The sequence below is a fragment of the Orycteropus afer genome, unplaced genomic scaffold (assembly GCF_000298275.1).
Source record: "Orycteropus afer afer isolate SDZICR_OR568_19922 unplaced genomic scaffold, OryAfe1.0 scaffold00048, whole genome shotgun sequence".
Lineage (NCBI taxonomy): Eukaryota > Metazoa > Chordata > Mammalia > Tubulidentata > Orycteropodidae > Orycteropus > Orycteropus afer.
The window spans coordinates 8,029,160-8,054,320 of NW_006921635.1; positions in this window are offsets into that span (position 1 = coordinate 8,029,160).

Here is a 25,161-nt window from a genome sequence, read left to right on the forward strand (position 1 = left end):
AGAACCCTGAAACTTCTATTTTAGCAGCTGAATGCATTCATGGTTTGTACCTTCCAGGGAGAAGGGCCTGCTAATTCTTCCACTGAGTAACTCGCTGACTGTATGGGAAGAACAAGGCCTGGTTACAGAAAGCTGGGAGTGCCTCTTGACTGTTGACTGTCACTTTGATTCTTGGGCTGCAAATTCTCCAATTGCCCTGCTGCTTCACTGCACTCTGTGCCTTGGAAGAATAGTCTCCAGGCTCCCTTGCCCTCTGGCTTCTACTTGGCTTTGTCCAATGGGAGACCAGTAGAAATTCACAGGGTCGGGAAGACAGACAGACGTTGAAGTATTTGCTCCCTGGGGTCCTCCGAGCCAGCCCCACACGGGCTTCGCAGTGGACACACGTCCGTAACAAGGCTGTAGCTTGTTCCAGCCAGCCCTGGCTTAAGCCCTAGCATCACCAGGTTCTAGCATCCTCTAGGTCACCCTGCCTGCTCCTTCAGGTCTAAAGGTGGTAATGATTTATCCCACTTGCTAGCCTTGGAATCCTTCACATTTGTAAAAGACCCTTCATTAAACTCTTTCATCTCCTTTGAGTGTCTATGACCTGCCAAGACATAAAACCCTTCCACAGACCTCAGTTTCCCCATCTGTGAAATGGGTCCCCCCCACACACACTTCCCAGCCACCTTGTGGAGGTTGCCTTGAGGACAAAGCAAAACCTAGATGGGAAAACAAAAGTTCAAAGCGCCTCCCAGGAGCCAGGCATCAGACTTACTAAGAAAAGGCAGATTGGCCTCTTCGACTTCCCTACCTCTGCCACCCTCCACCTTCCTTGGAGTCCGCCTGGCCGCCTCTCGGGCTTCACGTCTCTGCCCTGACAGCCTCCTCCCCGGGCCCGTGTTCCCACTAAAGCCATCTTCCCTCCCCCCTGGCCCTATACCTTCATGTCTGCAGAGGAATGAAGTGCCCCGCTAATATAAGTGTGTTTACATTAAAATATAAGGACAATTACACCAGCCGATCTAATAGTCAGCTCTGTATATGTTACCAAGTACTTAGGGCTCTTTTTTGCAAAGCCATTATGCTCATGTGATTCCCCTCAAAAGCCTTTCTTGAGGATTTTGTTTTGACAGGAGGGCATTAAGGGGTTGAAACTGATAGCATAAGCACAGCACTTACACACTTTGATCAAATCGGCCCGTAATTCTCCTGGAGAAAGTCTTGTATATATTAGGAAGGAAATTAATTTTATTGCTGCTGTGGCTTTGCTGGTTAATGGCCCAGCAAGTTGGCTGGAGGTGAGCCGTGGGAGGTGAGCTGCGACTGCCCTCCTGGGCTCACTGTCCGTGGCCACGAGGGAGGACAACCTGGTAGTCACTGGCCAGCGAGGGCCTGGGAAGCTGCAGCCCAGGGGTGCAGGAGGGTGCCACTGTCCCTTCTGACCCGGCCTGTCACCAGGGGTATCTCAGCTGAAAAGCATCAGGGAGCACACTGCCAGATGTGGGTTTGGTCCAAGCCCAGAGCACTAAGTCATAAGCTATTGGTGTTGGGAGTAATTTAAATACAGTGAACCTGTCAGCTACTAACCAAAAGGGTGTTGGTTTGAATCCACCCAGGGGTGCCTTGGAAGAAAGGCCTGGTCATCTGCTTCTGAAAGGTCACAGCTGTGAAGGCCCTCTGGAGTAGACTACCGCGCTGACACACGCGGGTCACCAGGAGTCGCAATCAATTCAGCAGCAACTACCGTCAATGCTGAACCACCACCTGTCAGTTTGTCGTGGTGCCTTGTTGATGCTGGAGCTCTGTCCCAGATCACATACCACAAGTCCACCCAGGATGGACAGGCTTCAGTGAAGTTTCCAGACTAAGAACTGGCCACATACTCCAGAAAATTAGCCACAGACCACCTTGGGGGTCAGCGAACACTGTCCGAGACCTTGGCTCACTTACTTAACGACACATCGTCAGGAGGGACCAGTCACTGACGGACATCATATTTGGTCAAGCGGAGGCCAGCAACGGTGAGAGGAGCCCTCAGTGAGGTGGACTGACACAGAGGCCACAAGGGTGGCTTCACACAGGCCAACCGTCGGGAAGATGTGCAGGGCAGGCAGCGTTTGCTTCTGCGCCCTGTGAGGTCACCGTGAGCCAGAGCTGACTTGATAGCAGCCGACAACAAAAACAGACAGTGAAAAGCCATCACACATTAGTTTGTACTAGGACACTGAGCAAGAGAAAAACCAAAACGTCCCCACTGCCAATGAGTCAATTCCAACTCACAGTGACCCTACAGGACAGGGTACAACTGCTCCATAGGGTTTCCAAGGCTGTAAATCTTTATGGAAGCAGACTGTCATATCTTTTTCCCATGGAGTGGCTGTTGGGTTCAAACCACTGACCTTATGCTTAGCAGCCGAATGCTCCAACCACCACCAGCAGAGCTCCTTAAAGCAAGAGAGATAAGAATTGAAATAGTGGAGGAAGAGAAGAATCAGCCCACCATTTCACTTAATGAGCACTTGCTCCAGAGTGGACATGAGGTGCCAGATGGGAGCCAGGTCTCTCTCAGTTCTTCTTGTTTCTGTGTGTGGACTATGGTTGCTGTGTTGAAGGTGGTAGCGTTTCACACAACGTGCCCCCTGAATACCAGCCAGCCTGGCGTTCTAGCGAAGACACAGCAAACCACCCCGGTAGCAGAGGGACAAGGGCCTGAAAGGGATTCCCGGTGAGGATTTTGAGGACATGTTGCTTTTACTTTTCTCACCGATTTTAGAACATAACACATCTGTAAAAGAATACGTCTCATCACATGCCCTGGAGAGAACAATCATGGGAGAAGTAAGGGCTGCTTATGCACAGGGAGACAGCTCAGGTGGCAGGAGAGTATGGAGGGATGGACACTGGGAAGAGGTAACTATGGGGAGGAAGTGGGAGGGGAGCTGTTGCATTGTGGTAAATTGTGGTCAATGACATGAGACAAAGTGTATGTGAACTGCTGTATGAAAAGTGAATTTGCCCTGTAAATCTTCACCCAAATCAAAATAAAATTAAAAAAAAAAAAGAACACGTCTCAGACCTTTTACAAATCAACTCAAGCAGATTTTTCAGAAACAAATACAAAGCACCCTCCAAAAATTGTCTCATCACCCCTCTCATGGTCAAGTGGGGGTGGGGAGCGGGTGGAAGAAAGGAGGATACAACATGGCAGAACGCTGGTAACTGGTGATGCTGGTGGGTATGTGGGGGCTCCCTGCACCAGTCCACTAACACTGTGTTGTTGTTGTTATGTGTTGTAGAGTCAGATCTGACTCATAGTGACCCCTCCTTGGGTTGCCGAGGCAGTATCACTACAGAAGTAGATTGCCCAACCTTCCTTCTGAGGAGAGGCTGGTGATGTTTGAAATTTTTCTTAATAAAAATTGAAGAAAAATAGAAAGAATTAGGCTGGTGTCGAGACTTCACTTCCATTCTTTAGAGTCTAGAATGCTTGAAGAGAGAGAGAGAAGGGTACGGCAGACACCCCACAACTAGAGCCAAGCCCGACCCTGGCATGCCTGCAGTGTGTCCCGTGTGACAGTGTCACTCATTATGACTGTTTGTACCTGTGCTTGCGCTTGTGTGTTCATATCTGTGTGTACATGTTTATAGTCATGTGTGCATGTGTGTTTGATTTGTGTGTGTTTGTATCTGTGTGTACTTGTATCTATGTGTATTTGTATTTTTGTGTGTTTGTGTGTGCTTGCATCTGTGTGTTTATATTTGTGTGGGTTTGTATCTCTGTGTATTTGTGTGTGTCTTTGTATCTATGTGTGTGTTTGTGTGTGTGTGTATACATCTGTGTTTGTATCTATGTATGTTTGTATTTGTGTTTTTGTATCTATGTATACGTGTGTTTGTATATATGTATTTGTGTCTGTGTGTGTGTTTGTATCTCTGTGTGTTTGTGTCTGTGTGTGTTTGTATCTGTGTGTGTGTTTGTGTCTGTGTGTGTGTCTGTATTTGGGTGTTTGTATCTGTCTGTGTTTATATCTGTGTGTGTGTTTGAACCTATGTGTGTATCTGCATGTTTTTGTATCTGTGTGTGTTTGAATCTGTGTGTATTTGTGTCTGTGTAAGTGTTTCTATTTGGGTGTTTGTATCTGTGTTTATATCTGTGTGTGTTTGAATCTCTGTGTGTGTCTGGTCTCTGTGTGTGTTTGTATCTGTGTGTGTGTTTGTGTCTGTGTTTGTATCTGCGTGTGTTTGAATCTGTGAGTGTTTCTATCTGTGTGTGTTTGTATCGGTGTGTGTTTGTATCGGTGTGTGTATTTGTGTGTGTGTGGCCAGATGGAAATTACACTTGCAGGTTCCACAGAGAAGCAGGAGGAGGAGGAGAAACAGCCAGTCCTATTTCTTTAAGCAAAATAAGCAACAAAAGGCAGAACAAGGCTTGGACCAGTTTGTGTTACAAGGGACCAAAACCCCTGCAGCCCACGTCCTGGTTACCCACTGCTGAGTAGCAAACCACCATGGTGTAAGGAGCTCTCATTTTATGAGGCTCAGTAATTCTGTGGGTCAGGAAGTCAGACAAGGTGCAGTAGGGATGCGTTCTCTCTGCCTCATGCCACCCAGCATCTCAGCTTGGAAGGCACCTATAACTGGGGATAACTTGAACAGCTGGAGTCTGGAATGTTCTAGAAGTGTCTTTATCACATGTCTAGGGCTATGATGACTAGAATGCTGGGCTCAGCTGGGATGGTCAACCAGAGCACATGGGCTTCTCCCAGCATGTGGCTGGGCTCCAAGAGGGAGTGTTCTAAGAGAGAGTATCCAGTGTGTATGTTGGTATCTCTCTCTGTGTGTTTAGTACTACATGGCTTTTTCTCATTCAACCTCAGGCATCATCATTTCTGCCATATGCCATGAGTTGCAAAAGTCACAAATGCCAGTCCAGCCTCAAAAAAAAAAAACCTCACCACTGTCTAGTTGAGTCCATTCCAACTCATACCAACCCCTCCTTGGGTTTCTGAGGTGATATCTCTATGGAAGTAAATTGCCCAGTCTTCCTTCCGAGGAGTGACTGGTGGATTTGAACCTCCAGCCTTCTGGTTAGCAGTTGAATGCCTTAGGCACTATGCCACCAGAGTTCCCGGTCCAGCTTCAGGGAGAGCTGGAGGTATGGCAAGGTAACATTGCAGAAGCGTATAAAAGACAGGAGACATGAAGGTAGCCATCTTTGAAGAATGCTATCTCCCTCCACACCAAGGCATACTTCTGGTATTTAGTGAGCATTCACTATGTGCCCAGCACTGCTCCATGGTTTATGTGTGACCTCATTTCATTCTCACAGCAACTCTGTGAGATAGCTTCTATCTTTATGTTGCTATAACGGTAGAGGATGGAGCCCTGGTGACACAGTAGTTAAAGTGCTCAGCTGTGGTTCAAACCTACCAGCAGCTCTGTGGGAGAAATATGTGGCAGTCTGCTTCTGTAAAGATTTACAGACTTGGAAACTTTGTAGGATGGTTCTACTCTGTCCTCTAGGGTGGCTATGAGTTGAAATCAACTCAATGGCAGTGGCTGTATTTTTTGTTTTTTTTGTAACAGTAGAAGAAATCAAGGCTCAGTGGGGTTAGGTGACTTGTTCATTGTCACCCAGCAAACAAGTGGAGGAGCTGAGATTTGATGCCAGGCCTGCATGAGTCTTGCCACACTCTCAATACATGCTATTTTGTCCACAACTTACTTTCCCTTCTTCCACCCCAGCCCTGGCCTGCCCGTCCTTGAGGATTCCTCTCTTTCCAGGAAGGTTCTGCTCTTCCCTTTTGCCTCATAGGTAAACAGAAGCTTACCTACCCTTATAAGTAAGCAGAGGCTCCTATGCCCACTCAACAGATGGGAAAACCAAGGCCAGAGAGGGAAAGTGACTTCCCAAGGTCACATTCAATTCCTTGCCTCAACTCACCAACTAGTTCACACATCGCACATCACGGAGCATCTCTGTGTTATGTGGACGGAGGGTTCGTGCACTGCCGTTTGCCTTAACAGGACCTTCTCTCCATATGGGTTCCCTCTGCCCCCAGGTGCACCTCTCCCAGGGTTGTCAGGCACATGAATGATAGGTTTCCTGGTCCCTGTCTCTTCCAGTCTCTACCCAAGCCCCCTCTCCTCTACTCCACCCTGGCCTCAGCCTCCCAAGCTATCTCATCCTCCCTTCCCCACTGGGGGACCATGGCGCATTCAGAGAGGGTCCAGCCCTGAGAACTGTTTACACTAGAGATTAACATTTATCTCTATACTTTCAACCTCTCTCCCCAGGCCCAGCGGAGCTGTCTGTGTGGAGGAAGGAGGGCCGGCCCCCGGACATGAGAGCCAGCCAGGCTGGGGCCACCACCCTGGCATCCCCTGGACCCCCTTCCCCACCATCTACAGGGGTAATCCTCCTGGCTTAAGCTCTGAAAATCTCAAGGTTTTTGGATAAAGACCAGCTGTTGTTGGTAGTTGCTGTCAAGTTCATTCCAACTCCTGGTGACCACACGTGTGCGGGAGAACTGAGCTCCGTCAGGTAGTCAGTGGCTGTGACCTTTTGGAGGCAGATTGCCCAGCCTGTCTTCTGACCTCTGGGTGGGTTCGAACCACCAACCCTTTGGCTAGTAGTTGAGCACTTAACTATACCTCCCAGGGACTCCAAAACAAAGACAAGAGCATCCCTATAAAACCAAGTCCACACAATCTTTTTGGAGGGGAATTTTGCTTGTGAATATTTGAGCCACTTGAGCCCTGTGACCAGAAAATACATGTCAAGGAAACTTACTCTACAGAAATTCTCACATGTATGTGCAAAGGTACACATATGTTCATTACAACTTTTTTTTTTTTTTTTTTTTTTTTAGTGAAACATTAGAAAGAATAAATGTGGTGGCCAAGAGAGAACTGCCTATAGATGAACTCTGCTATAGCCATTCTGGTATACCCAGACCTTGGCCTGCCGTTCAGAGGATTGCACTCAATCTGCCTGGTCCAACCTGGGGAGACATTCAGATTACAAAATGCTTCTATTAGGATCCTAGCAGGAGACTGATGGCACATGGAAGCTGCATAATTTAAGAAGAGTTTGGTGAAAGGATTCTTTATAAAGATGTGGGGAGGGTCTTAGAGAAACCAACCAGGGGCAATGCAGCACGCTGGGACCAGCAACATGGGGGAGCTGTTACCACCCCTAGGTCCGAGTGACAAGGAGAGCTGAGGTATCCTATGGGCCAAAACTGGCAAGAAACCAGAGGGCAAAGAAATCCGATGGTGGAGACCAATGGTGTAGTCCATACAGCTTGGCCGGCTGAGAACTGAGCAGACGGTAGAAGAGTGGGGACACATGTGCCTGGGCAAACAGGATTAATCCAGTATACATAGTTAAATGACAAAAAGATTGAAAACCCTACGTATGGGATATTTTCTTTTATATAAAAACTAAAATAAATAAATAAAAGAAGAAGAAGAGAGAGAGAGAATCCTCAAAACTATATCTGTATATCATAAGGGACTATACTAACCAGAAAGCTGGAAGTTCAAATCCAACAGGCACTCTTCGGAAGGAAGGTTGGGCAATCTACTTCCATAGTGATACCACCTTGGAAACCTAAGGAGGGGTCGCTATGAGTTGGGTCCAACTAGACAGCACATAACAACAACAACAACATATCCAAAATGTAGAAGAAAAGGTCTATGAGGATAAGAAAGTAGCTAATGATGGTTTCTTTGGGGAAGTGAAGGAGATGAAGGGAATTTGCATACTTCCTCATTCTTTGAATTTATTACTAATACAATGCACGCATGTATCATATAAGTCATTTTTAAGACAGAAATGAGTTATCTCTCATCCTTTATGTCTATCAACTTATCCTTGAGTTCTAGCATCTTCTCTTCAGCTATACCCCTCCCCAACACACACACCAAACCCAGTTGCCCCTGCGTCAACTCCAACGCATCACAACTCCATGTGTGTTGAAGTAGCACTTTGTGCTCCACAAGGTTTTCAAAGTGGTTGTTTTATAGAAGTAGATCGCCAGTCTTTTCTTCTGAGGCACCTCTGGGTAACTCAAACCTCCAATGTTTTGGGTAGTAGATGAGCACATGAACCCATTTGCACTACACAGCGACCCCTCTCAGGACTTAAAGATGTCAATTTGCCTCTTCATCTTTGAAAATGTTACATTGGAGGATGAACAGAAGTCCTTCTCATTCTGAAAGAATAAATTCCTCAGTATCCCTACAGTACATAGGTATCCTGGGCAGCCATGGTAGCCACAAACATTTGTTTCTACTGTTGTTAGAAGAAAAATGCTTTAGACTTGGGATGGAATTAGGACTTGCAGTGGCATCTTGTTCTTGTTAGGTGCCATTGAGTTAGCTCTGACTCATAGTGGTCCTACGTACAACAGAACAAAACACTGCCCAGTCCTGTGACTTCTTCACAATCTTTGCTGTGTTTCAGCCCATGTGTATCAATCCATCTCATTGAGGGCCTTCCCCTTTTTCACTGACTCTCTACTTTACCAAGCATGATATTCTTCTCCAGGGAGTGGTCTCTTCTGACAGTTTAACCAAAGTACTTGAGATGAAGTCTGGCTATCTTTGGCATCTTCCAAAGAAAACCAAACTCATTGCCGTCGAATTGGATCCAACTCACAGCGACCCTCCCTTGGGTTTCTGAGGCGATATCATTATGGAAGTAGATCGCCCAACCTTTCTTCCGAGGAATGTCTGGTGGGTTTGAACCACCAGCCTTCTGGTTAGCAGTCAAATGCCTTAGGCTTACTCCTACTTAGAGTAGGATAAATTGGGGGTAAATATTTTGTGTCCTTCTTTCTCCTTTGGGGAATCAGTGCTGAGGATGGAGAGGAGACCTGACTAAGTCCAGCAAAGGCTCTAGCAAACACTCAAGTCCAGGATGCATAAATTTGGCTTTAATGGAGAAAGATGGGTCTCAGGCAGGTTGCCAACAACACCATCTCTCCTGCTCTTTTCTCTTCCCCATGCCCTCAGCTCTCCTCATCTCCCATGGACTCAAGAGCCAATGGGGAAGGTCACAGTGTGGCATGCCCTAATTGACCCTTTCCCACTCCTCTGATAGGACCCAGCTGTCCAGCAGAGGAGAAGACACAGTAGATAAGACAGTCAAACAAAGGCTGGGTTTTGTATATTTGATTTGCCTAACCCAATCCCTAGGACCCGCAAAGACAGGTTCAGAGCTGGGGGATGGGGTGAGAAAGGAGGCATGGTTTCCATCTCTCTCCCTGGGGCTCTCAAGCTCTTTCCTTGACCCTTGGTCATCTTGCTAGGGTCACCCAACCAAGAACTCTGGTTCTGCAGGCCAACAGACCTGGGTTTGTATACTGATTGTGCCTCTATGTGATGTTATACCAGTCACATCGCTTCTCTGACACTCAGTATCCTCATTTGCAAAATGTGCACAATAAGGACCATCTTGGAGCATAAGGTGGTAACAGTTAACTTGCTCAGCTGCTAAATGGAAGGCTGGAGGTTCAAGACACCCAAAGAATGACAAACTGACAGATGGGTAATGGCAACAAACTTTCCTGAGCCCATACTCTGGGCCAAGCAGTGTGCTCAGCACACCTTTATAAACCTACATCATCTCAGCCTTTCAATGTGACAGCAGAGATGGTTCCCAAATCAATGAACATTGAGCCTGAAAATCAAGTTCACCTACTTGGGAAGACTGGATCTGATAGTTCAATTTACACTAATCCACTAATGAGCTACCCACCTTCTGTACCTTTCAAAGGCATTTTTATTCCCAAACTCTGCTTGGAAAACAGGGGTGATCCTGTTCTTGGCTCACCACCCCCCGAGCACTGTGCAGAATTTAGAAGTTGAAACCCAGTCAACATAAATTGTAGCTCCAATTATTTTTATAGGGCCAGCTGTTCTCTTCCCATAAATGAGGACTAGGAGGAAGAGAGTAAGGCCCTTAAGCCAATGTTTTTCGTCAACTGCTGGTGGAATGTGATTTCTGGGTTGGGAAAGCATTTTATATTAGGACAGCCTTCATGCACAACCCCACTACTGCCCCACTTCACCAAGACCTGTGAGGAAGGTAGGCCCTGGAACAGCAGAAAACAGCCAGAGAGTCCGTGAGGCCAATCCTGACTATCCGTCCTGAAGCATGACATTTACTAATCCCAGTTGAGAAGGAGCCAACCTAATCCACTCTGTGAAGGGTCCAAAACAGCCCGCTCTTTTCCCCTCAGGCCAAACCTGTCCCTTGTCCAAGTTCCAACTTCCTTCCTGCAAAGCGTGAAGTTGCGATGGAAATAGTCAACACTGTTTATTTTGCCTGTAGCGTAGCCCTGGCCAGTGGAATGCACACAAGACGATATGGCATATGTTCCAAAGGCGGCAGCTCACATCCTGGGCCTGAGGATGTGGGCCTGGCTACTCCATGAAAGCTGATGGCACTGGGAGAGTCTGGGGCATCCATTTCCTTGCCTTTCAACTACCTTCCAAGGCTTATCAGCCCACAGGACCATACCAGCAGCCTCTCCCTACATCCCCCACAGAGAATAAAACCACAGAAAATGGTGCACTTGATGGTGGTGTGAAGTCAAGACAGAGGGCCAGCTGCTATGACAAAGGACAAAATGAACTGAGTTTCAAGCACTTTAGGGTGACTCCACAGAGCAGTAGGCCCAGGCTCTTGGCATTGTGTTGGTCTCCCATCCTCAATAAATGGCTGCCCTCCATGGTCTAGGAAGACTGTTCACTCAGTCAGAAAGAAGGGAGGGACAAGAAAGTGGAGGATACATTCCTGCTCCTTGATGGCACAACCAGGAAGTTGTACTTATCATTCCTTACATCACATTGGCCAGAATTTAGTCACATGGCCATAAATAGCTTGCAAAGGAGGTTGGGAAGTGGAGTCTGTACATGGGTGGTCATGTGCCCAACTACAGCTTGGGATAGGGATCCTATAAATAAGTTTCTGTCAGTAGGGTAATATAACACTGAAAATATAGATTATGAAGTCAGGCAGTCCAGGGTTTGGCTCCCAGCTCCTCATCTTTCTACCGGTGGCCGTTGGATGCTGTTGTTAGTTGTTGTTGAGTTCCCTCCAACTCACGGTGACTTTGTGTATAACAGAGCAAACCAGTGCTCAATCCTGAGCCATCTTCAGGATCACTGATAAGTTTGTCTCTGTTGGTGTGGCCATTACGTTAATACATCTCATTGAGGGCTTCCAGTGGCTGTTGTTGTTGTTGTTAAGTGCTGTCGAGTCGTTTCCGACTCATAGCGACCCCATGCACAGCAGAACGAAACACTGCCCGATCCCGCGCCAGCCCCACAATCCCTGCTATACTTGAGCCCATCATCGCAGCCACCGTGTCAATCCATCTCATTGAAGGCCTTCCCATTTTTCGTCGACCCTCCACCCTACCAAGCATGACATCCTTCTCCAGGGAATGGTCCCTTCTGACAACATGACCAAAATAGGTGAGACGAAGTCTGGCCGTTCTTGCTTCCAAGGAGCATTCTGGCTGCACTTCCTCCAGGACAGATCTGTTAGTTCTTTTAGCAGTCCATGGTACTTTCAGCATTCTTCGCCAGCACCACAACTCAAAAGCATCAACTCTTCTTCGGTCTTCCTTATTCATTGTCCAGCTCTCACATGCGTACCAGGCGATTGGAAATATCATGGCTTGTGTCAGGCGCACCTTAGTCCTCAATGAGATATCCTTGCTCCTCAGCACTTGAAACAGTTCCTTCGCAGTTGACTTTCCCAATGCTACACGTCGTCTAAGGTCCTGACTTCTGCTTCCGTTGGCATCGATTGTAGAACCAAGCAACGTGAATTCCTTGACAACCTCAATCTTCTCTCCACTCACCCGTGCTTACCTTGCTCCCGGTGCTTACTTGCTTCCAGTGGCTACTGAGGTAAAAATATCCACAATGATCACTAAAGCAGGAGAAGAAATACGTAGGAGAGTAATGGGGAGATGGGTGAGGTGGGATGGACCTAGGACACAGAAGAGCATGGGTGCCTGGCTAGAGTCCAGTTGGCACTGGGGCCCCATTGAAAGTTTTTGAGCAGGAGCGTAGGAAGCAATATAATGAAGGCATGACTGGGAAACGATGGGTTTTATAGGGGCACCTACTTCCCTGGACTGGGTGTGGTCCATGAAAAAGCCTCACGGTTTCTGCCCAAACCTCTTAGGGAGATGACCTGTCATTAGCCCTCTTTGAGAAGTCCATGATATTGAAGCTAAGCATGGTCAGGCCTGGTTAGTACTTGGATGGGAGAAGACCATGGTAGAGAGCAGGGATCAGCTTTCTCTGTAAAGGGTCAGATGGTAAGTACTTGAGGCTTTGCATGCTGGATGATTTTAGCTGAAACCACTCCACTCTGCCTTTGTAGTGCAACAGCAGCCATAGATCACCCACAGACAGAGGGGCATGGCTGTGTTCCAACAAAACTTCATTTACAAAACGAGGTAGCAGGCCAGATTTGGCCTACGGTGATAGTTTTGCCAATCCTTAGTACAGAGAATTATTTAAATAGCAGCCCATTCTGATGTAAAAGGAAAACTCTAGTTGACACATTGCCTGAAAATGTGTCCCACTGTCTTCTCTTCATGCACCGCTGTGCCCTCCAGTTTATTGAGCTCTGAGCAGTGCAAATGTGAACACACTTGGCTGCTAACTAAAACGCTGGGGGCTCTAGTCCGTCCAGAGGCACCTCAGAAGAAAGGCCTGGTGATCTTCCTCCCAAAAACCAGCCACTGATGCCATGACATTGAAAAGGATGATGAAAATGGTCGTACAACTTAAGGAATGTAATCAGTGGCGCTGAATTTTGAAAACTGCTGACTTGGGTATGTTTTGTTATAGACATTTTCACCACAATTTTTAAAAAACTGATGCATAAATAAACAATTAAACAAAGGGAGGGGGGAATAGCCATTGAAAACCCTATGGAGGATGGTTCTACTCTGACACCCACAAGGAAACCATGAGTCGGAATCAATTCCATGGCAACTGGCTCCTCCAGCGTATACTATCCAAGGGGCCCATTTTAGGAATAGATAGCAAAATGATGCCTGCTGGAAGGGATATGAAAAGGAATATTCACTGGGCCTGAGAAATGAGATCACAAAAAAACTTTCAAAACTGACAAATATCATGAACAGCCCAAATACCGTAACATTTTTCTTAGCTAACTACCTGGCACTCGGTGTGAGAGTTTTTCCTGTATTGTTGGGTTGCATACACTGCCCCTGCAGATAACGGTTATTTTTGGTAAATAGTCTTCCCTTTAGAGAATCCAGTTGCTCCTTGACAGAGTTTTTTCTCCATCCCTCACCTATTTCCGGGAGCAGGTGGCATCGAATAGGTTCATGGCACAATCTGGGTAGTAGGCGTATTCCTGGAAACCACTAGAACAGCCAAGCAATAACTTTACTATCAACAGAAGAACTAAAAACTGCAGAAAAAATATACTACTAAACCAAAATCAAACATATTACCAACTCAATTTCCCCTAGAGGGTTCCTGAAAAAAAAGAAAAAAAACCCTGAGCCCAAACCTGACACAAAGAGGAAATTGATGTAGAAGGATGAAAGGGTCTTAATTAATTATGGTTAAACTAGCTTCCTTCTGAAAACTTTATAAAACATAAGGGCATATGCACACAATGCTTGCACCTCTCCCAGGTCTTGGGAGGGTCTGGAAGGATCCTGAAGCGTAAGCATGTCTATCTATGTGCCACAGTGCTGAGCACATGCCATGTTCGCCCTAAAGAATGTCTGGATTGACACAGGAGCCCTAGACTCCCAGACTCCTTTGCGACAGCTTTGTGCTTCACTCTAGAGTAGCCTCTAGTTTCACCGCAGCCCCTGTTCTCCCAAGGAAATTATGTCTGAGCAGCACACACGTTGTAATGAAGTCAGTGTTATGCAAAGAAAGGAATTCTGCTTTGGCTTCCAGGAGTCACTGTGGAAAATACATATGCACCCGTTTTAAAATTTAAAAAAAAAGTTAATAAGTCAAACAATCTCAAAAAAGAAACTTCAGACTCTGTTCCAACAGCACCTTTGCCAAAGTCAGCAAAGCCCCCCACCCCGGGCACAAAGTCTTCGAGTGCCAGTTTAAATTTACATGCTGTCTTTTCTAAGGGAGCTGGAGAGTTGGGAGAGAAAACAAGTTTTCCGTCTTACCTGAAGAAGCAACTGCAGATTCCATTTCCTGAGTTTCATGAACAGAGAAGATAAATTATCACCGAGAAGGTAGCAAAACAAAAACCAATATGCTTCAGAGAGGGGCTGTGGATAACTGGTAGGAAAGGAAGAGAACGAATTTCACCTTTCTGTCTCAACTGTGTCTTTCAGAAATCCCAGGACAGAGAAGATAAGGGGCAGGGAAACTAGAGCACTGGAAACACAACAACCTGAATGCAATAGAAGAGAATGTTGACATACTGCGAGAAAGGTAACTAATGTCACTCAACAATTGGGGTAGAAATTGTCAAGTGAAACTTAATTTGCTGTGTAAACACTCACCAAAAACACAGTAAAATATTGTTTTTTAAAGAATTCCCTGGAAAAATCAAACCACAATAAAAATTTGTCTCCTTTGAAAGCTTAGCTGGAGGAGGACAATGGGGACTGGTCATGTCCCTCAAGTACATTTTCCAAAAGTGAGACCTTTTCAACTATTGGTAGGAATGTGATCAAAAAGAGGTTGGAGAAAGCAATCTGAAATATTTTATAGCCTATCTTGTGACCAGGCTGTGAAACGGTAGGGAAAGTACGTGTATTTTATTAGCTGAGATATAGGGTCAGCCACTTCAACAAAGACCCCTAAATAAAATGACTAGAACATGATTGAAATTTATTTTTCACAAAAGTAGAGATCTAGGTAGGAAGTCTAGGGCTTGGTGACTTGGGAATGTCAGGGACCCAGCTCCCTTCTATCTTGTTGCTCTAAAATCCATACCATGGGTGTCCGTCTCATGATCCAAGATGGCCGCCCCAGCTGCTGATATCGAGCCTGCATTCCAACTAGTGAGAAGGGTGCAGCAGGAAGGGGAGGCACATTTCCTCCCTCTCAGGGCATTACTTGGATTTCTGCTTACACCTCATTGACGTAATCATATGGCCACACCTCACTGCAAGAGTATCTGGGAAATATTATCTTCATTGTAGTTAGCCAAGTACCCAGCTATAATTTGGAGCGCTATTACTACAGGAGGGAAGAAGAGATATTGAAAAATATTTAACAGTCTTTACCATGCTAGTCAAATGCATTCATCACCCCACCAACCAATCATACAGGTCTTGCTCTTCCTACTCCCCAGACATGCTTTTCCGGTTCATTTAGTTAAGAAATTGTTTACGCCCCAAACATGTTCCAGATGCTGTTTAACTGCAGTATCAAATCAAGCAGAGTCCTTGCCCTCATTCAGCTTACATTCCAGTGGGTGGAGAGAGGCTGCAAAAGTAAGCAAGGCAATCAGGTAACAGATTGCAATCAGGTGCCACAAACGGTTTACGCTCAACTACTAACCTAAAGGCTGGTGGTTAGAACACACCAAGCAGTGCTCTGGCAGAAAGGTCTGGCTATTTGCTTCCATAAAGACAACAGCCAGGAAAACCCTATGGAGTGATTCTATCCTATAACACACAGGGTCACCATGAATCAGAATTGACTTGATAGCAACAGGTTTTAAGGTGATATCTTCATAATGTCACAGCGCCAGCTTTAGACTGAGCAGTCCTGAAAGGCTTCTCTGAGCAGGTGGCATTGAAGTACAGACTTACATAATTTACATACACACACACACACATGTACATACACATATGTATGTTGTTGTTATTGTTGTTGTTATGTACCATCGAGTCGGACCCGACTCATAGCGACCCCTCCTTGGGTTTCCGAGGCAGTATCACTGCGGAAGTAGATTGCCCCATCTTCCTTCCGAGGAGTGGCTGGTGGGTTTGAACCGCCAGCCTTCTGGTTAGCAGTCATGTGCCTTAGGCACTATGCCACCAGAGCTTATACACATGCATATATATATATATATATGTATGTATACTGTTGTCATAGGAGCTCTGGTAGTATAGTGCCTAAGGCACTTGCCTGCTAACCAGAAGTCTGGTGGTCCAAACCCAGCCACTCCTCGGAAGGAAGGTTGGGCAATCCTACTTCCGTAGTGATACCACCTTGGAAACCCAAGGAGGGGTCGCTATGAGTTGGGGCCGACTCGATGGCACATCACAACAACAACACTGTTGTCATGGATGAATTGTGTCCCCACAAAATATTTGTCATGGAGCTCTGGTGGTGTAGTGAGCATTTGACTGCTCACCAGCAGGTTGGTGGTTCAAACCCATCAGTCATTCCAAGGAAGGAAAATAAGGCAATCTACTCATGTAATGATTTACCTCCTCAGAAACCCAACTGGGGTCGCATGTGTTGGAATCAACTTGATGACAATAGCTTTTGTTTAAAATATATATATATATGTGTGTGTGTGTGTGTGTGTGTTAACTTGGGGAGCTCTGGTAGCATAGTGCCTAAGGCACTTGACTGCTAACCAGAAGGCTGGCGGTTCAACCCACCAGCCACTCTGCAAAAGGAAGGTTGGTAATCTACTTCCATAGTGATACTGCTTGAAAACCCAAGGAGGGGTCGCTATGAGTTGGTTCCGACTCGATGGCAAATAACAACAACAACATGGGTTAACTTGGCTGAGCCATGATTCTCAGTGGTTTGGCAGTTAGTGATGATGTCATTGGTAGTTATGTAATGATGTAATCATCCCTATGATGTGATCTGATGTGATCAGTCAATCAGGCCTAAGGGGATGAGGGTGGGATATAACACTTTTACTTAGGTCATCGCCTTGATTGACATAAGCGGAGTTTCCCTGGGATGTGGCCTGCGTGACTTTTTATCTCACAAGAGATAAAAGGAGAGAGAAGTGAGTCGAGAGAGGAGGGACCTCAGTACTGCCATGAAACAAGATCTGGGGGCTGAGTATGTCCTTTGGAACTTGGGGTCCCTGTCCCAGGAACCTCCTAGACCCAGGGGAAGATTGATGCCAAGACACATGGAGATCTCCAAGGGACATCCAGCCCACAGATGTTGAAAAGAGATGGGACCTTTCCCCCCAGAGCTGACACGATGGAAAGCCCTCCCCTAGGGCTGTCACCCTGAATTCAGACTTCTAGCCTCCTAAACTGAGAGAATAAACTTCTGTTTTCTAAAGCTATTCACTTGTGGCATTTCTGTTATAGCAACACTAGATAACTAAGACAAGTGCATATACATACATATACACACACAGGTCTCCACTTAAATGCCACCTTCTCAGAGAGGCTTTCCAGGACCACTCAGTCTAAAACTGGGCTGTGACTCTATTATTTCCTTCTCTCCTCTCTCTCTCTCTCTCTCTCCATACACATACATATATATAAATACAGCCATGAAAAGATGTAGGGTCAAGCATTCTAGACAGAGGAAATAGCCAGTACCATAGACTGGAGGTGACAATGAACAAAAGGCAAGCCTTGGTCGTGACTACAATGCAGCAAGCATGAGGTTGAGCTGTGAAAGCTGACAATGAAGAGTAAACAGGGGCCTTGAAGGCCCTGGTAGGGAGCTAGCTATGACTCTGCTCCCCAGGGCAGTCCAAGTCAATAGTCTGTCCTGGCCACGCTGGCCTTACAGAAGTTGCTACAGCTTTGAAGAGGAAAGAGCTAAGGTGTGTTGAATTATGAATTCCTGATTGGGTTTTATATGTGTCCATTTTGTAGAGTATTTTATCCTCTGGGAAGACATTTCCACTGCTTCTTATCATCCTTTGCTGTCAGAGGAAATCAGAGCAGGGGTAGAATTCCCAAGGGGCAAATAAGCACAGGACATCTCGGAGGGGTAGTGGCTGCTCCAACTGGCCACTGACAATGGCAGTGGGAAGGAAGGAAACTCGCCTTCAGCTGCAAAGCTGTCTATCTCATACCGACCCCACAGGAAGGTCAGCATGGGGAGAAAACAAATAATAATAATAATAATAATCACTGCAGTCTATCTCATACCGACCCCCACAGGAAGGTAGACATGAAGAGAAACCAAATAATGATAATAATAACAATTACTGCACATAAATCCTCACTGACATCAAGTCAATTCTAACTCATGGCAACCCTACAGGACAGAGTAGAATTGCCCCACTGGGTTTCCAAAGCTGAAATTTTTATGGAAGCAGACTGCCTCATCTTTCTCCCAAGAAGCAGCTAATGGGCTTGAACTGATGACCTTTCAGTTAGCAGCTGACCACTTAACCAGTGTGCCACCAGGGCTCCTTCCTCTAGTAAGAGATCCTTCCCTTTTTAGCTAGGCATATGGCTCCAGGAGCCCTGGTGGCACAGTAGTTAAGCAAAAGGTTGGCAGTTCAAACCCATCCAGAGTCTACCTGGCGATCAGCTTTTAGAAAGATTACGGTCTTGAAAACTCCACGGTGCAGGTCTACTCTGTTCTATAGGGTCACTGTGAGTCAGAAGCAATTGGACTGAAACAGATTTGGTTTGTTTGCTTTAAATGGACATCCAGCTAAAGCCTACATTTCCCAGCCTTCCTTGCAGTTAGTTGTGGTCATGTGACTAAGTTGAGTCCAATGAGATGTGAATAGCTAGAACAAGCCTGTACTTTTGATATCACAGAGCTGCTGTTTCAGCCCCGGATGACTTGGACTGATACAGGAAATAGGAATAAACTATCTTGTTTAAGTTACTGTTGATTGGGTCTTTGTATGAGCAGTTGAACTGTAGCCTGATTGATCCAGATATCAAACTCAGTCAGCCTGCTTATACTGGGAAAGAGAAAGGTCCCTGTGTGGAGGGTGGTGGGCATGGAGAGTGGACATATCAACCTCCATTTCTGTTGCTGTCATCTTGGAATCCTTTGCCTCAGTTTCCCTTCCACCTTGCACTTCACTTTGACCTTCTGTAAAACGCAGTGCTTTTCCTGCCTTCAGGGTGGGCTTGGCAGAGCAGCCGTCAACATCACTCGGGAGCAGACATTGACAGTCCATGATGGGTCCCAGCTAGACACAACATGGGCTCTGGTGCCAGACAACTTGGGTTCGAATCCTGGCTCAGTCACGTACTAGCTTTTAAAGGAGATGACTAGGATCCGTTTGATCATAATTGAAAAAAGAGTTTGAAAGCCAACAAAGACAGTGCTTTCAAATTCTGAGAGCAAGTTAAACGACACAGATCTGTCTCCTGGGGGGAGCTGATGGGGTGTGTGAAGAGTCCTGGGGGGTGGTTAGAGCCATCAACAGCTTCCTCGTCATTCTATTCATTCTATTGATTGATTTCCACTAGATTCTAGTGAGTAAGGAGGGGTGGGATAGCTCTAAGGTTTGAATCAGCCCAGAAGTCAAGTTCTGCTTTTGTTAAAGGGGAATCCCCACTCCCTGAATGTGCTCCGATCTTCTGCTCTGGCAATGATTCAAAGCAGATATGTCTGGAAACTGGTAGGACAGAAGGGAAAGCCGTCTCAGCAAGAGATCTGGAAAGAGCAAACACAGAGGAGGTTTCTGCCCCAAGAGAAAGAAGACCTTTAGTAGGTCATCATGTGGGTTTCTTGCCAGAATGACAGGGAAGGGTTAATAGGAGGAGCAGTCGAGTCAGGCTCATGTGGAGCTCAGAGACCAGGGGAAAAGTATTGATTTCCTCTGAGCCACTTTCGGCTGACCCATTAGTTCAGGCTCACTGAGAAGGTGGGAGAATATGCAAGGTCCACTTGGCTGCACTTGTAATGCTCCCAGACTGGGACCATCAGATGTTGTCTGAGTGAGTCGGTGGGGGAGGGCTTCAGAGCAGAGGGGACAAAGTGAGAAGTGGCCAGGGTGCAAATCTGTGCATCTGGCATCTGGACATCCCTCTCCCCAGCCCTGGTGACACAGTGGATGCTCTCTGAGCATCAGCCAACCCTTCAAGGGAGCACTGCTCACAGGCACACAGCACGGTGCTGGGCTTCAGGCTCTAGACTTCAACTGTGAATGAATGCTCATCTCCTGCCTACAAAGGACAGCTGGATTCACCACCTCTTAATAGGGCCCGAAGGAGTCCCTGGGTGACACAAGTGGTTATGGCTGCTAACCAAAAGGCTACCAGTTCAAATCCCCCGAGGCACCTTGGAAACAAGGCCTGGGGATCTACTGATCAGAAATCAGATCTGAAAACCCTGAGGGAGGAGCTCCACTCTGACACACATGGGGACCAGGAGTCAGCATTGACTCATGCTAACTGGGTTGGAGTGTTTAGTTAATGAGCCCTGACATCATTTTGTTCACTACCAAGGTTGCTAAGGGTCCTGCTTCATGGACTAGAATTCTAGCTCTGCCACTTGCTAGCAAGACGTCTTAGAGCACATCGTTCAAGTGCTCCAGACTTGAGTTCCCCATACCTGGAATGGAGACAATTATAGTACCCACCTCATGTTGCAGTTGTTAGGTGCCATCAAGTCAGCTCCAACTCACAGCGACTCATGTACGACTCATGTACGACTCATGTACGACAGAACGAAACAGTGCCCGGTCCTGCACCAGCTTCACGATCCTTGCTATCCCTGAGCCCACGGTTGCAGCCACTGTGTCAACCATCTTGTTGAGGGTCTTCCCCTTCTTCGCTGACCCTCTGCTTTACAAAGCATGATATCCTTCTCCAGGGACTGGTCCCTTCTGACAATATGACCAAAGTGGGTGAGACGAAGTCTGGCCATTCTCGCTTCCAAGGAGCCTTCTGGCTGCACTTCTTCCAGGACATATTTATTCATTCTTCTGGTGGTCCATGGTACTTTCAGTATTCTTCACCAACACCACAACTCAAAGGCATCAACTCTTCTTTGATCTTTCTTATTCATTGTCCAGCTTTCACATGCACATGAGGTGATTGAAAACACCATGGCTTAGGGTAGGCACACCTTAGTCTTCAAAGAGACATCTTTGCTCTTTGCCTACCTAATAGTTCCACTTTATTGTTTTTAGGATTAAATCCTATCATCCATGAGAAGTGCTTAGCACAGAACTTACTTCACAGAAAAACACAATCATATTTTAACAACTTTGTGATTGTTTAGGAAGCTCTGGTGGCATAGTGCCTAAGGCATTTGACTGCTAAGCAGAAGGCTGGTGGTTCAAACCCACGAGCTACTCCTCCGAAGGAAGATTGGGCAATCTACTTCCATAGAGATACCCCCTTGGAAACCCAAGGAGGGGTCGCTATGAGTCAAACTGACCCCATGGCAGTGAGCTTAGTTTTTGGTTATGATTATTTGGGGAGTCCTTGGGTGATTCAAATGGTGAATAAGCTCACCTACTAACCAAAAGGTTAGAGGTTTGAGTCTGCCAGTTGTGCCTTGGAAGAAAGGCATGGAGGTCTTTCCAAAAAAAATCAGGCAACGAAAACCCTGGGGAGCACAGTTCTAGTCTGACACATAGGGGTCACCGTGAGTCAGGGTTGACTCAGGGACAACTGGGGAAAAAACAAAGGAACTGGAACTGGAAAATGATTATTTTATATATAATTTGCATTAACAAACACATTTCAAAGAACCACACAAAGGAGAGGGGAAGAAATGTAGCTGCTGAAGGAAAATTTTTGTTTTTTTACCAGAATTAAGTTAAGGAGCTCTGGTGGTATAGTGGATAAGGCATTTGGCTGCTAACCAGAAGGTCAGTGGTTCAAACCCAGCAGCCGCTATGCAGACCGAAGATGGGGTGATCTATTTCCATAAAGATTTACAGCCTCAGAAACCCAATGGGGGTTGCTGTGGAGTCAGAATCAACTCAATGGCAGTGAGTTTGGTTTGGTTGGGAATCTAAAGTAGAATGCAAATAAATTAAGATGCATATTATAATCCCAGGAACAATGACTAACAAAATAAAGGTTGGTGGTTCACACCCACCCAGTGGCTCCATGGAAGAAAGACATGGCAATTGATGCTTCAAAAACTCTATGGGGCAGTTCTACTCTTGACATATGGGGTCTCTATGAGTTGCAATTCACTTGATGGCACCCAACAACCTGACACAATGCTAGGGAGAGAACAAGGGGCTGTGCCCTATATCATTCTAAAGGCAACATCAGACCAATGGAAGAGCTTCCAACCAGGAAGATGCAGAGGGCCTTTGAACGAAGGCTGGATTACGGTGTAGCCTCTGGGACCAGCCTGGAAGGATGGGTCTTGGTAAGTCATTTGGCCTGAATATTGTATTATCATTACCTCTGCCCACTCTGGCCATGGGCAATAGTCCTGCTCATAATTCCTGCTGTCTTAGGAGTATTTTGGACCAAGTGAACCAACCCTGTGACCACTGCTGAGAAGCCCCAGTGGGGCCCCTGCATATGTCTAAGATTCTGGAATGTCCTACGTGAAGTGACCAGAGTTGTAGGCTGGGCCAACTTGGGGTAAGGCTTATACAACTCTCTCCTTACTTCTCCTTATAGATCCACCTCCCTTAACTCCCAACCTTTACCTGTATAGCTCCCTCTGCCTAGAAACAGTTCCCCACCTCACATCCATCCTTTGGGGTTCAACTGAGATAGCAGGTATTGCCTCCAGCATCATCAGAAAGACCCAAGATCCAATCCCAGTTTGACCTGTTACCCTGGGACTTGGGCAACTTATGTACTTCTCTGAGCCTCAGTTTACTCATTGATATAATTATAAAATAATACCTATCTTGCTGGGTTATTTTGAGATTAAATAATTTTTAACTGTGTAAGATTTGTTATGGTGTATGGAACAAAGAAAGATCTCAATAAATTTCAACTTTTGAAGACAATGATGAAATAATGATGAACAAGAAAGTGATGATTGTAACATGTCATCTTTTCTAGGAAGGCTCCCCTGATTCTGTGTTTAAATCTAGGATCTAGCATAGACAAGCTGTGTGACGTACGGCAAGTTACTTAACCTCTCTGAGCTTGAAAACCCTCACCTATGATATCATGATAAACAGAAAAAGACTTGAAATTGGCAACCATGTAATTCCACTTGAATCAATAATCAAGGTCCCTAAAGGCTCAGTCAAGAAATCAAGTGATGTACTATGTCACGCAAATCTGCTACAAAAGACCTCTTTACAGTTTTACAAAGCATAGATGTCACTTGGATAACTAAAGTGCCCTTGACTCAAGCCATGATCATTTCAATTGCCTCATTTGGACGTGAAAATTGGACATTGAAAGAGAGGAGAAGAAGAATTGATGTACTTTAACTGCGATGTTGGTGAAGAGTATTGAATACACTGTAGACCAATAATCTTTGGAATCAGAAGAAGGAACAAATCAGTCTTAGAAGAACTACAACCAGAATGTTGCTTAGGAGCAAGGATGGCAAGACTTCAAGTCACTCTCTTTGGACACATCATCAGGAAAGACCATCACTAGAGAAGGACATCATGTTTGGTAGAGAGCAAAAGCAAGGGAGACCGTCCATGAGATGAATGGACACGATAGACGCAACAATGGGCTGAAATATACCAGAGGTCGTGGGGATGGTGCAAGACAGGGCAACATTTCGTTTTGTTACACATAAGGTCACCATGACTGACAGGCAACTCAAGGGCAGCTAGAACAACATTAGCAACTTCTACCCTGTAGACTGCTGGGAACATTAAGAAATAGAGTACGTGTGGAAAGATCCATCCACTCAGTGATCAGGTGTGTACTGAGCACCACTACACGGCTGCAACCATGGGTTCAGACGTAGCAGCTATCGGGAAGATGGTGCAGGCCTGGGCAGTGCTTCCTTCTGTGGTACATAAGGTCCCTGTGAGTCACAGCCAACTTACTGGGACCTGATACAACTAACGTATAAGGCAACACAACACAACAGAAGTTGCTGTCCTCGTGGGGGAAGTCAGACCACAAACAGAAAAATCCAATTGAATGCATGAGAGGTTAGAAGGAAAAAATGACATGGTAGGTAGGGGCAGAGTTGGAGACACTGACGTGTCAAACTCACTGCCATCAAGTCCATTTCAACTGACAGCAACCCTACAGGACAGAGTGGAACTGCCCCATAGCGTTTACAAGGCTATACATCTTCACAGAAGCAGACTACCTCCTCTCTCTTCCGTGGAGCAGCTGGTGGGTTTGAACTGCTAGACTTTTTTTGGTTAGCAGCAGAATGTATTTAGCACTGCACCACCAAAGTTCCTTAATGACAGGTTAGAAGGAAGAATAATACAGTAAGGAGGCAGAACTAGGGGATGCTGATACATCTCAAACTCACTGCCATGGAGTTGGATCCAACCCCTCCTTGGGTTTCCCAGGTGGTGTCTCTACGGAAGTAGATTGCCCCATCTTCCTTCCGAGGAGTGGCTGGTGGGTTGGAACCGCCAGACTTCTGTTCAGCAGTCAAATGACTTAGGCACTACACTGTCAGAGCTCCCTGCTAATACCCAGTACTCAATAAATATTTACCATTTTTACCAATGTCTCAAAGAGCCCCGATGACACAACAGTCACGTGCTCAGCTGCTAACCAAAAGTTCGGAGGGTCTAATCCCAGTCCGCAGCTCTGCGGAAGAAAGACCAGGCAATCTGCTTCGGTACAGATTACAGCCTAGAAAACTCAATGGGGCAGGTCTGCTCTGCCACATGAGTTCACTGAGAATCGAAAAGGAACTCAACAGCATCTAACAACAACAACAACTAAGAACTGCCTTGAACACACTGATGGGGAAAGGAGTGAAGCAACCACGTCTTGGGATCTGGGATCTGGGAGCATTTAGGTGCGAAGCATCCTTCTTCTGTCTGGGGTTGAGGGGGTTCTTGTCCCCACACTCATAGGGCTGACGCTGCCCCCTCCGTCCAGGGCAACAGCCAAAGCCCCCTTTCCGTGACACCTGTAGTAATTCGTGGTGGAATGTGTCTGAAAAGATGCAGGAGAAATTCTTAACATATATTTCCCTGCGACCACAATATATCCCATATGCTTGGAAACCGTTGGGGAGGGAGCCTGGTGTGTCCAGCTAGCTCTGGTAAGTGTTTCTCTCCCACACTGGGGAAATCCTTATCAGGCGGCTCTCCTACCTGACAGCTGGAAGGAATTTAGGAGAAAATGCAAAGTACTGTTGCAAAAGAGAGCTCCAAACCGCAAGAGGACT